The sequence below is a fragment of the Oncorhynchus gorbuscha genome, linkage group LG24 (assembly GCF_021184085.1).
Source record: "Oncorhynchus gorbuscha isolate QuinsamMale2020 ecotype Even-year linkage group LG24, OgorEven_v1.0, whole genome shotgun sequence".
In the NCBI taxonomy this organism is placed as follows: domain Eukaryota; kingdom Metazoa; phylum Chordata; class Actinopteri; order Salmoniformes; family Salmonidae; genus Oncorhynchus; species Oncorhynchus gorbuscha.
This window is the reverse complement of record NC_060196.1, coordinates 52,232,189-52,245,664: the sequence shown is the minus strand read 5'-3', so window position 1 is coordinate 52,245,664 and position 13,476 is coordinate 52,232,189. Positions and strand designations below refer to the sequence as shown.

Sequence of the window (13,476 nt, the reverse complement as noted above, 5' to 3'; positions counted from 1 at the left end):
AGAGAGACTAGCTGTACGGTAGGCTATAGAGACTAGCTGTACGGTAGGCTATAGAGACTAGAGAGACTAGCTGTACGGTAGGCTATAGAGAGAGTTTAGCTGTACAGTAGGCGGAGAGGCTATAGAGAGACTAGCTGTACGGTAGGCTAGAGAGACTAGAGACTAGAGGTAGGCTATAGAGACTAGCTGTACGGTAGGCTATAGAGACTAGCTGTACGGTAGGCTATAGAGAGACTAGAGAGACTAGCTGTACGGTAGGCTATAGAGACTAGCTAGCTAGAGACTAGCTGTACGGTAGGCTATAGCTGTACGGTAGGCTATAGAGACTAGCTGTACGGTAGGCTATAGAGACTAGAGAGACTAGCTGTACGGTAGGCTATAGAGACTAGCTGTACGGTAGGCTATAGAGACTAGAGAGACTAGCTGTACGGTAGGCTATAGAGACTAGCTGTACGGTAGACTATAGAGACTAGAGAGACTAGCTGTACGGTAGGCTATAGAGACTAGCTGTACGGTAGGCTATAGAGACTAGCTGTACGGTAGGCTATAGAGACTAGAGAGACTAGCTGTACGGTAGGTAGGCTGTACGGTAGGCTATAGAGACTAGCTGTACGGTAGGCTATAGAGACTAGAGAGACTAGCTGTACGGTAGGCTATAGAGACTAGCTGTACGGTAGGCTATAGAGACTAGCTGTACGGTAGGCTATAGAGACTAGCTGTACGGTAGGCTATAGAGACTAGCTGTACGGTAGGCTATAGAGACTAGAGAGACTAGCTGTACGGTAGGCTATAGAGACTAGCTGTACGGTAGGCTATAGAGACTAGAGAGACTAGCTGTACGGTAGGCTATAGAGACTAGCTGTACGGTAGGCTATAGAGACTAGAGAGACTAGCTGTACGGTAGGCTATAGGACTAGAGAGACTAGCTGTACGGTAGGCTATAGAGACTACGGTAGGCTATAGAGACTACTAGCTGTACGGTAGGCTATAGAGGCTATAGAGACTAGAGAGAGACTAGGCTAGAGACTAGCGGTAGGCTATAGAGACTAGCTGTACGGTAGGCTATAGAGACTAGAGTAGGCTAGAGAGACTAGCTGTACGGTAGGCTATAGAGACTAGCTGTACGGTAGGCTAGAGAGACTAGCTGTACGGTAGAGCTAGACTAGAGTAGGCTATAGAGACTAGCTGTACGGTAGGTAGGCTAGAGAGATAGCTGACGGTAGGCTATAGAGACTAGCTGTACGGTAGGCTATAGACTAGAGACTAGCTGTACGGTAGGCTAGAGACTAGCTACGGTAGAGACTAGAGAGACTAGCTGTACGGTAGGCTATAGAGACTAGCTGTACGGTAGGCTAGGACTAGAGAGACTAGCTGTACGGTAGGCTATAGAGACTAGCTGTACGGTAGGCTATAGAGACTAGCTGTACGGTAGGCTATAGAGACTATAGAGACTAGAGAGACTAGCTGTACGGTAGGCTATAGAGACTAGAGAGACTAGTACGGTAGGCTATAGAGTAGAGACTAGCTGTACGGTAGGCTAGAGACTAGCTGTACGGTAGGAGAGACTAGCTGTACGGTAGGCTAGACTAGAGACTAGCTGTACGGTAGGCTAGAGAGACTAGCTACGGTAGGCTATAGAGACTAGGCGGTAGGCTAGAGAGACTAGCTGTACGGTAGGCTAGAGAGACTAGCTGTACGGTAGGCTAGAGAGACTAGCTGCTAGGCTAGAGACTAGAGAGACTAGCTGTACGGTAGGCTATAGAGACTAGCTGTACGGTAGGCTAGAGAGACTAGCTGTACGGTAGGCTAGAGAGACTAGCTGTACGGTAGGCTATAGAGACTAGAGAGACTAGCTGTACGGTAGGATATAGAGACTAGCGGTACGGTAGGCTATAGAGACTAGCTGTAAAATAGGCAATAAAGACTAGCTGTACGGTAGGCTAGAGACTAGCTGTACGGTAGGCTATAGAGACTAGAGAGCTGTACGGTAGGCTATAGAGACTAGCGGTAGGCTATAGAGACTAGAGAGTTTAGCTGTAGGCTATAGAGGTAGGCTATAGAGACTAGAGAGACTAGCTGTACGGTAGGCTATAGAGACTAGAGAGTTTAGCTGTACGGTAGGCTATAGAGACTAGAGAGTTTAGCTGTACGGTAGGCTAGAGAGACTAGTTTAGCTGTACGGTAGACTATAGAGACTAGCTGTACAGTAGGCTAGAGAGTAGAGAGTTTAGCTGTACGGTAGGCTATAGAAACTAGAGAGACTAGCTGTACGGTAGGCTATAGAGACTAGAGTTTAGCTGTACGGTAGGCTAGAGAGACTAGAGTTTAGCTGTACGGTAGACTATAGAGACTAGCTGTACAGTAGGCTATAGAGAGTTTAGCTGTATGGTAGGCTATAGAAACTAGAGAGACTAGCTGTACGGTAGACTAGAGAGACTAGCTGTATGGTAGGCTAGAGAGACTAGAGAGAGACTAGCTGTACGGTAGGCTAGAGAGACTAGCTGTACGGCAGGCTACTAGAGAGTTTAGCTGTACGGTAGGCTAGAGAGATAGAGACTAGCTGTACAGTAGGCTAGAGAGACTAGAGACTAGTATACAGGAGGCTAGGCTAGCTGTACAGGAGGCTAGAGAGACTAGCTGTACGGCTAGACTAAGGCTAGAGACTAGCTGTACGGTAGGCTATAGTAGGCTAGAGAGAGACTAGCTGTACGGTAGGCTATAGAGACTAGAGAGTTTAGCTGTACGGTAGGCTATAGAGACTAGAGAGTTTAGCTGTACGGTAGGCTATAGAGACTAGAGAGACTAGCTGTACGGTAGGCTATAGAGACTAGAGAGAGTTTAGCTGGCGGTAGCTATAGAGACTAGCTGTACGGTAGGCTATAGAGACTAGAGAGACTAGCTGTACGGTAGGCTATAGAGACTAGAGAGACTAGCTGTACGGTAGGCTATAGAGACTACTAGCTGTACGGTAGGCTATAGAGACTAGCTGTACGGTAGGCTAGAGATAGAGACTAGCTGTACGGTAGGCTATAGAGACTAGCGGTAGGCTATAGAGACTAGCTGTACGGTAGGCTATAGAGACTAGACAGTAGGTACAGTATAGAGACTAGCTGTACGGTAGGCTATAGAGACTAGCTGTACGGTAGGCTATAGAGACTAGAGAGACTAGCTGACGGACTAGAGACTAGCTGTACGGTAGGCTATAGAGACTAGAGAGACTAGCTGTACGGTAGGCTATAGAGACTAGCTGTAAAATAGGCAATAAAGACTAGCTGTACGGTAGGCTAGAGAGACTAGCTGTACGGTAGGCTATAGAGACTAGCTGTAAAATAGGCAATAAAGACTAGCTGTACGGTAGGCTAGAGAGACTAGTACGGTAGGCTATAGAGACTAGAGAGCTGTAGGCTATAGAGACTAGCTATAGAGACTAGAGAGTTTAGCTGTACGGTAGGCTAGCTGTACGGTAGGCTATAGAGACTAGAGAGTTTAGCTGTACGGTAGGCTATAGAGACTAGCTGTACGGTAGGCTATAGAGACTAGAGAGACTAGCTGTACGGTAGGCTATAGAGACTAGAGAGTTTAGCTGTACGGTAGGCTATAGAGACTAGAGAGTTTAGCTGTACGGTAGGCTAGAGAGACTAGAGAGTTTAGCTGTACGGTAGGCTATAGAGACTAGAGAGGCTAGCTACGGTAGGCTATAGAAACTAGAGAGACTAGCTGCGGTAGGCTATAGAGACTAGAGAGTTTAGCTGGTAGACTATAGCTGTAGAGACTATAGAGACTAGCTGTACAGTAGGCTAGAGAGTTTAGCTGTATGGTAGGCTATAGAAACTAGAGAGACTAGCTGTACGGTAGACTAGAGAGACTAGCTGTATGGTAGGCTAGAGAGACTAGCTGTACGGTAGGCTAGAGAGACTAGCTGTACGGTAGGCTAGAGAGACTAGCTGTACGGCAGGCTAGAGAGACTAGAGAGTTTAGCTGTACGGTAGGCTAGAGAGACTAGAGACTAGCTGTACAGTAGGCTAGAGAGACTAGAGACTAGCTATACAGGAGGCTAGAGAGACTAGCTGTACAGGAGGCTAGAGAGACTAGCTGTACAGTAGGCTAGAGTGACTAGAGACTAACTGTACAGTAGGCTAGAGAGACTAGCTGTACGGTAGGCTATAGAGACTAGAGAGTTTAGCTGTACGGTAGGCTATAGAGACTAGCTGTACGGTAGGCTATAGAGACTAGAGAGACTAGCTGTACGGTAGGCTATAGAGACTAGAGAGTTTAGCTGTACGGTAGGCTATAGAGACTAGACAGTTTAGCTGTACGGTAGGCTATAGAGACTAGAGAGACTAGCTGTACGGTAGACTATAGAGACTAGCTGTACGGTAGGCTATAGAGACTAGAGAGACTAGCTGTACGGTAGGCTATAGAGACTAGAGAGACTAGCTGTACGGTAGGCTATAGAGACTAGAGAGACTAGCTGTACGGTAGGCTATAGAGACTAGCTGTACGGTAGGCTATAGAGACTAGCTGTACGGTAGGCTATAGAGACTAGAGAGACAGTAGGTACAGTAGGCTAGAGAGACTAGCTGTACGGTAGGCTATAGAGACTAGCTGTACGGTAGGCTATAGAGACTAGAGAGACTAGCTGTACGGTAGGCTATAGAGACTAGCTGTACGGTAGGCTATAGAGACTAGAGAGTTTAGCTGTACGGTAGGCTAGAGAGACTAGAGAGTTTAGCTGTACGGTAGACTATAGAGACTAGCTGTACAGTAGGCTATAGAGAGTAGAGAGTTTAGCTGTACGGTAGGCTATAGAAACTAGAGAGACTAGCTGTACGGTAGACTAGAGAGACTAGCTGTATGGTAGGCTAGAGAGACTAGCTGTACGGTAGGCTAGAGAGACTAGCTGTACGGTAGGCTATAGAGACTAGCTGTACGGCAGGCTAGAGAGACTAGAGAGTTTAGCTGTACGGTAGGCTAGAGAGACTAGAGAGTTTAGCTGTACGGTAGGCTAGAGAGACTAGAGACTAGCTGTACAGTAGGCTAGAGAGACTAGAGACTAGCTATACAGGAGGCTAGAGAGACTAGCTGTACAGGAGGCTAGAGAGACTAGCTGTACAGTAGGCTAGAGTGACTAGAGACTAACTGTACAGTAGGCTAGAGAGACTAGCTGTACGGTAGGCTATAGAGACTAGAGAGTTTAGCTGTACGGTAGGCTATAGAGACTAGACAGTTTAGCTGTACGGTAGGCTATAGAGACTAGAGAGACTAGCTGTACGGTAGGCTATAGAGACTAGCTGTATGGTAGGCTATAGAGACTAGAGAGACTAGCTGTACGGTAGGCTATAGAGACTAGAGAGACTAGCTGTACGGTAGGCTATAGAGACTAGAGAGACAGTAGGTACAGTGGGCTAGAGAGACTAGCTGTACGGTAGGCTATAGAGACTAGCTGTACGGTAGGCTAGAGAGACTAGCTGTACGGTAGGCTAGAGAGACTAGCTGTACGGTAGGCTAGAGAGACTAGCTGTACGGTAGGCTAGAGAGACTAGCTCTACGGTAGGCTATAGAGACTAGCTGTACGGTAGGCTAGAGAGACTAGAGAGACTAGCTGTATGGTAGGCTATAGAGACTAGAGAGACTAGCTGTACGGTAGGCTATAGAGACTAGCTGTACGGTAGGCTATAGAGACTAGAGAGACTAGCTGTATGGTAAGCTATAGAGACTAGCTGTACGGTTGGCTATAGAGACTAGCTGTACGGTAGGCTATAGAGACTAGAGAGACTAGCTGTACAGTAGGCTATAGAGACTAGAGACTAGCTGTACGGTAGGCTATAGAGACTAGCTGTACGGTAGGCTATAGAGACTAGCTGTACGGTAGGCTATAGAGACTAGCTGTACGGTAGGCTAGAGAGACTAGCTGTACGGTAGACTAGAGAGACTAGCTGTACGGTAGGCTAGAGAGACTAGCTGTACGGTAGGCTAGAGAGACTAGCTGTACGGTAGGCTAGAGAGACTAGCTGTACGGTAGGCTAGAGAGACTAGCTGTACGGTAGGCTATAGAGAGACTAGAGAGTTTAGCTGTACAGTAGGCTATAGAGACTAGAGAGACTAGCTGTACGGTAGGATATAGAGACTAGCGGTACGGTAGACTATAGAGACTAGCTGTAAAATAGGCAATAGAGACTAGCTGTACGGTAGACTAGAGAGACTAGCTGTACGGTAGGCTATAGAGACTAGAGAGTTTAGCTGTACGGTAGGCTAGAGAGACTAGAGTTTAGCTGTACGGTAGACTATAGAGACTAGCTGTACAGTAGGCTATAGAGAGTAGAGAGTTTAGCTGTACGGTAGGCTATAGAAACTAGAGAGACTAGCTGTACAGTAGGCTAGAGTGACTAGAGACTAACTGTACAGTAGGCTAGAGAGACTAGCTGTACGGTAGGCTATAGAGACTAGAGAGTTTAGCTGTACGGTAGGCTATAGAGACTAGCTGTACGGTAGGCTATAGAGACTAGAGAGACTAGCTGTACGGTAGGCTATAGAGACTAGAGAGTTTAGCTGTACGGTAGGCTATAGAGACTAGACAGTTTAGCTGTACGGTAGGCTATAGAGACTAGAGAGTTTAGCTGCACGGTAGGCTAGAGAGACTAGAGAGTTTAGCTGTACGGTAGACTATAGAGACTAGCTGTACAGTAGGCTATAGAGAGTAGAGAGTTTAGCTGTACGGTAGGCTATAGAAACTAGAGAGACTAGCTGTACGGTAGGCTATAGAGACTAGAGAGTTTAGCTGTACGGTAGGCTAGAGAGACTAGAGTTTAGCTGTACGGTAGACTATAGAGACTAGCTGTACAGTAGGCTATAGAGAGTAGAGAGTTTAGCTGTACGGTAGGCTATAGAAACTAGAGAGACTAGCTGTACGGTAGACTAGAGAGACTAGCTGTATGGTAGGCTAGAGAGACTAGCTGTACGGTAGGCTAGAGAGACTAGCTGTACGGTAGGCTATAGAGACTAGAGAGTTTAGCTGTACGGTAGGCTATAGAGACTAGCTGTACGGTAGGCTATAGAGACTAGAGAGACTAGCTGTACGGTAGGCTATAGAGACTAGAGAGTTTAGCTGTACGGTAGGCTATAGAGACTAGAGAGTTTAGCTGTACGGTAGGCTAGAGAGACTAGAGAGTTTAGCTGTACGGTAGACTATAGAGACCAGCTGTACAGTAGGCTATAGAGAGTAGAGAGTTTAGCTGTACGGTAGGCTATAGAAACTAGAGAGACTAGCTGTACGGTAGGCTAGAGAGACTAGCTGTACGGTAGGCTAGAGAGACTAGCTGTACGGTAGGCTAGAGAGACTAGCTGTACGGTAGACTAGAGAGACTAGAGAGTTTAGCTGTACGGTAGGCTAGAGAGACTAGAGACTAGCTGTACAGTAGGCTAGAGAGACTAGAGACTAGCTATACAGGAGGCTAGAGAGACTAGCTGTACAGTAGGCTAGAGAGACTAGCTGTACAGTAGGCTAGAGTGACTAGAGACTAACTGTACAGTAGGCTAGAGAGACTAGCTGTACAGTAGGCTAGAGAGACAGTAGGTACAGTAGGCTAGAGAGACTAGCTGTACAGTAGGCTAGAGAGACTAAAGACTAGCTGTACAGTAGGCTAGAGAGACTAGCTGTACAGTAGGCTAGAGAGACAGTAGGTACAGTAGGCTAGAGAGACTAGCTGTACAGTAGGCTAGAGAGACTAAAGACTAGCTGTACAGTAGGCTAGAGAGACTAGCTGTACAGTAAGCTAGAGACTAGAGACTGGCTGTACAGTAGCCTAGAGAGACAGTAGGTACAGTAGGCTAGAGAGACTAGCTGTACAGTAGGCTATAGAGACTAGAGACTGGCTGTACAGTAGGCTAGAGACTAGCTGTACAGTAGGCTAGAGAGACAGTAGGTACAGTAGGCTAGAGAGACTAGCTGTACAGTAGGCTAGAGAGACTAAAGACTAGCTGTACAGTAGGCTAGAGAGACAGTAGGTACAGTAGGCTAGAGAGACTAGCTGTACAGTAGACTAGAGAGACAGTAGGTACAGTAGGCTAGAGAGACTAGCTGTACAGTAGACTAGAGAGACAGTAGGTACAGTAGGCTAGAGAGACTAGCTGTACAGTAGGCTAGAGAGACTAGCTGTACAGTAGGCTAGAGAGACAGTAGGTACAGTAGGCTAGAAGGTTTAGCTGTAGCCATCTGAAGGATTTACATCCAGCCATGATCCTATGTCACTTTGTGTGCTGGAATAGAGATAATTTACATATGGGCCGAACACTGCACCTTGGCGTCAATGACCTGTAATAGTAACTGCACTATATTGCATTTGCACTATTTAGGCTACACCTCTGCAGAACACTGGATGTGGACTGCAGGCCTGTACACAGTGCTGTGAAAATGTATTTGCCCCCTTTCTAACTTAGCATATTTTTTATACTGAATGTTAAATGAAGGTCTTCAACCAAAACCTAATATAGTACTTATTTCATTTGTTTCATAAACAATGTTATGCAACACCCAATGCCCCTGTGTGAAAAAGTCATTGCCACCACCTTTAGCTGCAATGACTCCAACCACACGCTTCCTGTAGTTGTTGGTCAGTCTCTCACTGTGGAGGACTTTCAGCCCACCCTTCCGTGCAGAACTGCTTTCACTCAGCGACATTTGTGGGCGTTCAAGCATGAACAGCTTGTTTAAAGTCCTGACACAACATCACAATTGGGATTAGGTCCTGACTTTAACTAGGCCATTCCAAAACTTAAAACGTTCCTGTTTAGACATTTTCAAGTAGACTTGATTGTGTGTTTGGGATCATTGTCTTGCTGCATGACCCAGCTGTGCTTCAGCTCAGACAGATGGCCTGACATTCTCCTGGAGAATTATCTGATACAGAGCAGAATTCATGGTTCCTTCTATTAAGGCAGGTTGTCCAGGTCCTGAGGCAGCAAAGCATCTCCAAACCATCACACTACCACCACCATGCATTCCACAGTAAGAACCTTATACCAACGGTGATGCATGCTGGTGGTAGTGTGATGGTTTAGGGACAAAATGTCTCCACAGCAATGTGAGAGACTGATCAACAACTACAGGAAGTATCTGGTTGGAGTCATTGCAGCGAAAGGTGGCACAACCAGTTATTGAGTGTAAGGGGGAAATTACTTATTCACACAGGGAAATTGGGTGTTGCATAACTTTGTATATTAAATAAATATATATTTTTTTGTTATTTGTAAACTCAGGTTACCTGTATCTAATATTGGGTTTTGGTTGAAGATCTGGTAACATTCAGTATCAAACATATAAAGTAGAGAATATCAGAAAGGTGGCAAGTACTTTTTCACAGCTCTGTGTACATGTAACGGTAGGATCCCTCTCACTGTGTACATGTAACGGCAGGATCCCTCTCACTGTGTACATGTCACGGCAGGATCCCTCTCACTGTGTACATGTCACGGTAGGATGGTGTTTTACTATAAGAGTTTTACTATGAAGAATCTCAAATATACATTATATTTGGATCTATTTCACACTTTTTTGGTGTGTTATTACACACTTTCCATGTGTCATTTCATCGTGTTGATGTCTTCACTATTATTCTACAATGTAGAAAATGGTTAAAATAAAGAAATCATTGAATGAGTAAGTGTGTCCAAACTTGACTGGTACTGTATTACTGTATGCATGTATGTATGTATTTCTGGTGAGACAAGCTTTTAAATGGATAGTCGTTGGCTAAATGACTGGAAGTCTATGGGAACAGCCAGCACGTCATTGCCCTAACACTAGTAGCAATGCTCTCTCCCCCACTTACCCTTACCACCACCGCTGAAAACAATCGTAGGGGAAACACATTGTCACTGGAATGTATTTGGCAGGCATTCTAAAAGTAGTTACGTTAGTATGGACATGGGAGCGTTGCCAATGTCTTCCTCTGCAACCGAAGAGGAAGAAAAACACCCGACACTGACAAAGAGCTACAGTCAATCAACAATGGTCGTATTAAAGTACAAACGCAGAACAGGGCTGCTGCTTTCACTGTGACATCCATCTCAGAGACCAGTCAAACACATTGCACTGACAACACTCACTGTAACTGGGAAAATGTGTGCGAGTACATTTTATCAGTGTCGCTGAATGGTACACCGCAGATGAACAGTGGGCCAACATGAAATATGAGGGACAATATGTGAGCGTTTACTCGCTGTTAAACATTCAGCACTGAAAAACCGCAAAATATGTGCTAGTACATTTGGTATTCAACTATGATGTCATTGATCTCACTGAATAGTGTAGTTTGGAGTTTCTCTAGCAGATGCTGATCTTGGGTCAGTTTTGCATTTCCATCACTAATGGTTAAGGTTGGAAATGGGGATGCTGACCCTTGACCTGTACCTACGGGAAATTTCCCCCGGCATTTCACTGAACGATACACTAGAGACGAACAGCTGGCCAGCTCGAACTACAAGAGCCAACAGGCCTATACTCCCTGTAAACATGTGGCACAGAAAAAGCTCTCTCGACGACAATAACAACTCTTCAGTGATTACACTGAGCGTAAACACTATAGTAAGTCCGACCGGCCGACCATATGAACTGGATCAAGGGGTTGATAAATGAAGTTAGGCTATAACATGTCTTCCACATACCTCCGTTACACTGACGGAAATTGTCTAAAGCCTACAGTGAAAGCTTGTCGTTCAGCTTTACTTTCTCTTCAAATGGACTTGATGCATCTTGTCTGATGTTAGCCCAAACTGGCAAATGAAAATAGCCGATGTCTCCTTGTATGTTGACAGATTCCGTTTCAAAGACTTTGGGGAAAAGTTTGGCAAAGTGCTTGTTTTCCCTGATGTTTAGGTTGTGGTCTGGATGCAGCGGAGCGAGCAGAAGTGGGCGTGTCAGTAGATGGCTAAAGGTCCAGCTACATCTCTACATCTTCAGCATAAGGCCTACATTTTGTTCCAACAGAGTGCAAATAAATCATATCTAGTTCATGAAACTTGACAGGTTTTAATTATAGACAATAGAGAAACATGTATCACTGTAATGCAAATATGCTGAGAATGGTGAAACTGCAGCATCTAGAGATCACCTTCAGTTTAAAGAAGATGAGGCTTACTGTGATAGTGAACTAGAGTAACTCAACTTGGGACTGCGAAGGGTTTAAAAGCATTGCACCTTTAGAATGAACATATAACCATGTTAAATCAGGGAATATAAACTCGAGCTAAAAACCAATGCATGTAGTTGTTGTCGTTACCAACTGTTTGTTACAAAATAACAGTAGTATAAAAGTTATTTGCATGGACTGACATGGGTTAGCTATTATTAGGTTCGCCTAACTCAGCGGTCAAGACAGACAACTAAATTAGCTGGTTACTAAATCTCAGATATTGAGTCTTTTTGTTTAGATTACCAACTAGTTAGCTAGCTAGCTAAGATTAGCTTGTTACTGACTGGGAGCTGGATGGCCATCGTTCGAAACCTTCAGGAACAAGACATTTACATCCAACGTAAATTTACTAAAACACCCAACTTTCCACGTTTGGCAAGAACACAAAGTTCCTGTAGCAAAAGACCAAGCAACCCTAGCTAGCTACTGTAGCTAGCTAACCTACTTGATAGTTAGCGAACTCCAGGGCGACCAGAGCTCATCTATGTATTCGTTTGCTAATCAGATTACACCTGATTAGCCACGTGTACAAATTAACTTCATTCTTACTTTATTACCTAGTCCACTACATTCCGTGTTCCTGGAAGCTGCTCGGCGTTTTGTCTCCGACTCAACCTCTGGTTTGCATCTGTCTAGCTCGATCTGAGACTGCAGCTTTCAACACAACCACATCCTCTTCACGTTGATGATGGTCTGCCGCGCTGGCTAGGCTCGTGCTGTCACTTTTCCGTTCCGGAATTTATCTTGCCAGCTCTTGTTTTCACTCGATTTCAAATGAATTCTTGAAGCTGTGTAATAAATGAGAATACATGTATGCGTACTTGTGCTGGAAATATTTCGGACCTTAAAACCTCTTGTTATTCACGAAATTCAAATGTGCTGACTGAGCAAGTGGACCTTGTTGATCACTCACTAGGAAGTTTGCAAATGTGGCGATTTGATCTGAGTAAACCACGTGACCAAAGCATTGTGGAAAAATAATATTAAAGACAGCACAGAATTTTATACAATGTTCCAAAATGAACAAGGATGTTTCACTTGTAATACTTTTTCCAATATCAAAAATAATAACAAAGTAATGCATCTTATATTTTCTATGTGCGTGTGCTTGCAAGCGTGTGTGTGTGTGTGTGTGTGTGTGTGTGTGTGTGTGTGTGTGTGTGTGTGTGTGTGTGTGTGTGTGTGTGTGTGTGTGTGTGTGTGTGTGTGTGTGTGTGTGTGTGTGTGTGTGTGTGTGTTTGACCTTACGTGACACTTTACCCGTTAATCCCTACCTCTTTAACCTCCATTAGATATTTTCCATCCATGATGAGGTGTGGTTTACAGGTTAGATAGCATGCATTGTTCAATGAGATTTTCACGAGTCCCAGTCTAAACTCTTAATGTGTCTTTGTCTGGGCTTATGTTTGAAAATATATGATATTATAAACCAAAGGTCCATATATGCAGAAATGTAAAAGAAAGTGGAAAACCCCCATTACATTTGATTGGGAATGGAGGAGTTAACTGAACCTTTGGACCATAACTGTTTGGTCTTTGAGTTTATAACAAACTGTTGGTCAACAACCCCACCGGGTTTGTTGCCCGAGGGCAGCCTAGGTGTGGAGGATATAACTGGACTTCAACCCCACCGGGTTTGTTGCCGAGGGCAGCCTAGGTGTGGCGGATATAACTGGACTTCAACCCCACCGGGTTTGTTGCCGAGGGCAGCCTAGGTCTGGCGGATATCAACAGTAAACTATAGAACACTGTGTGTATACAGACTCCATAGGCATTGAAATGCTAATAACAAAGGTATGGCACAAGAACAAGTGGAAAAGTGTTTACATTTTGACTGATTTGTTTTATGCAGAGCTCTCAGTCAGTTTAGGTTTAAGTTTATTTGTCAAATAAATACATTGGAAATCTGACTCACAGTAAAAGAAGAGGAATTATAATATGAATTTGACTTGAGAACATTTGTGACCACATCCCAGTTCACATCTATTGCTATTGAGGAAGAGCGAAAAACTGAAATCACTGAAATCCTAAACACTGAAAATATGGAAGGAAGTACATTCCAATAGATAAAATTCATGATATGTCAGCCGGCTATTAGCAAAAGGGTTTTGTGTGAAACATTTAAGTGCCGTCTCAGTTCAGTGTCAAGAGAATGTTTCTTATGTTGGATCAATGCCAACACATGGTTTATGGTTTCATAAGTTAAAACAGGTTTTAGGTTCCAATCTGAAATGACAGGCTGTGGAATAAGTTATGGGCTAAAGTTATTAGTTCAGTGCAGGGACTA

At 44.6% G+C, this 13,476-nt stretch overlaps 1 protein-coding gene across 2 annotated transcripts in view; it reads right to left on the bottom strand.

Moving 5' to 3' along the window:
- LOC124012601 (polypeptide N-acetylgalactosaminyltransferase 4-like) overlaps positions 1–12,106 on the bottom strand; it is a 43,614-nt gene extending 31,508 nt beyond the window's left edge. Inside the window, exon 1 of one of the 2 annotated variants that reach the window (XM_046326401.1) lies at positions 11,739–12,106. The gene's annotated coding sequence lies outside the window, so the exon portion shown is untranslated. The remainder of the gene's footprint in view (positions 1–11,738) is intronic. The other variant, XM_046326400.1, reaches the window with a different exon arrangement.
- Positions 12,107–13,476: the final 1,370 nt, after the last annotated feature.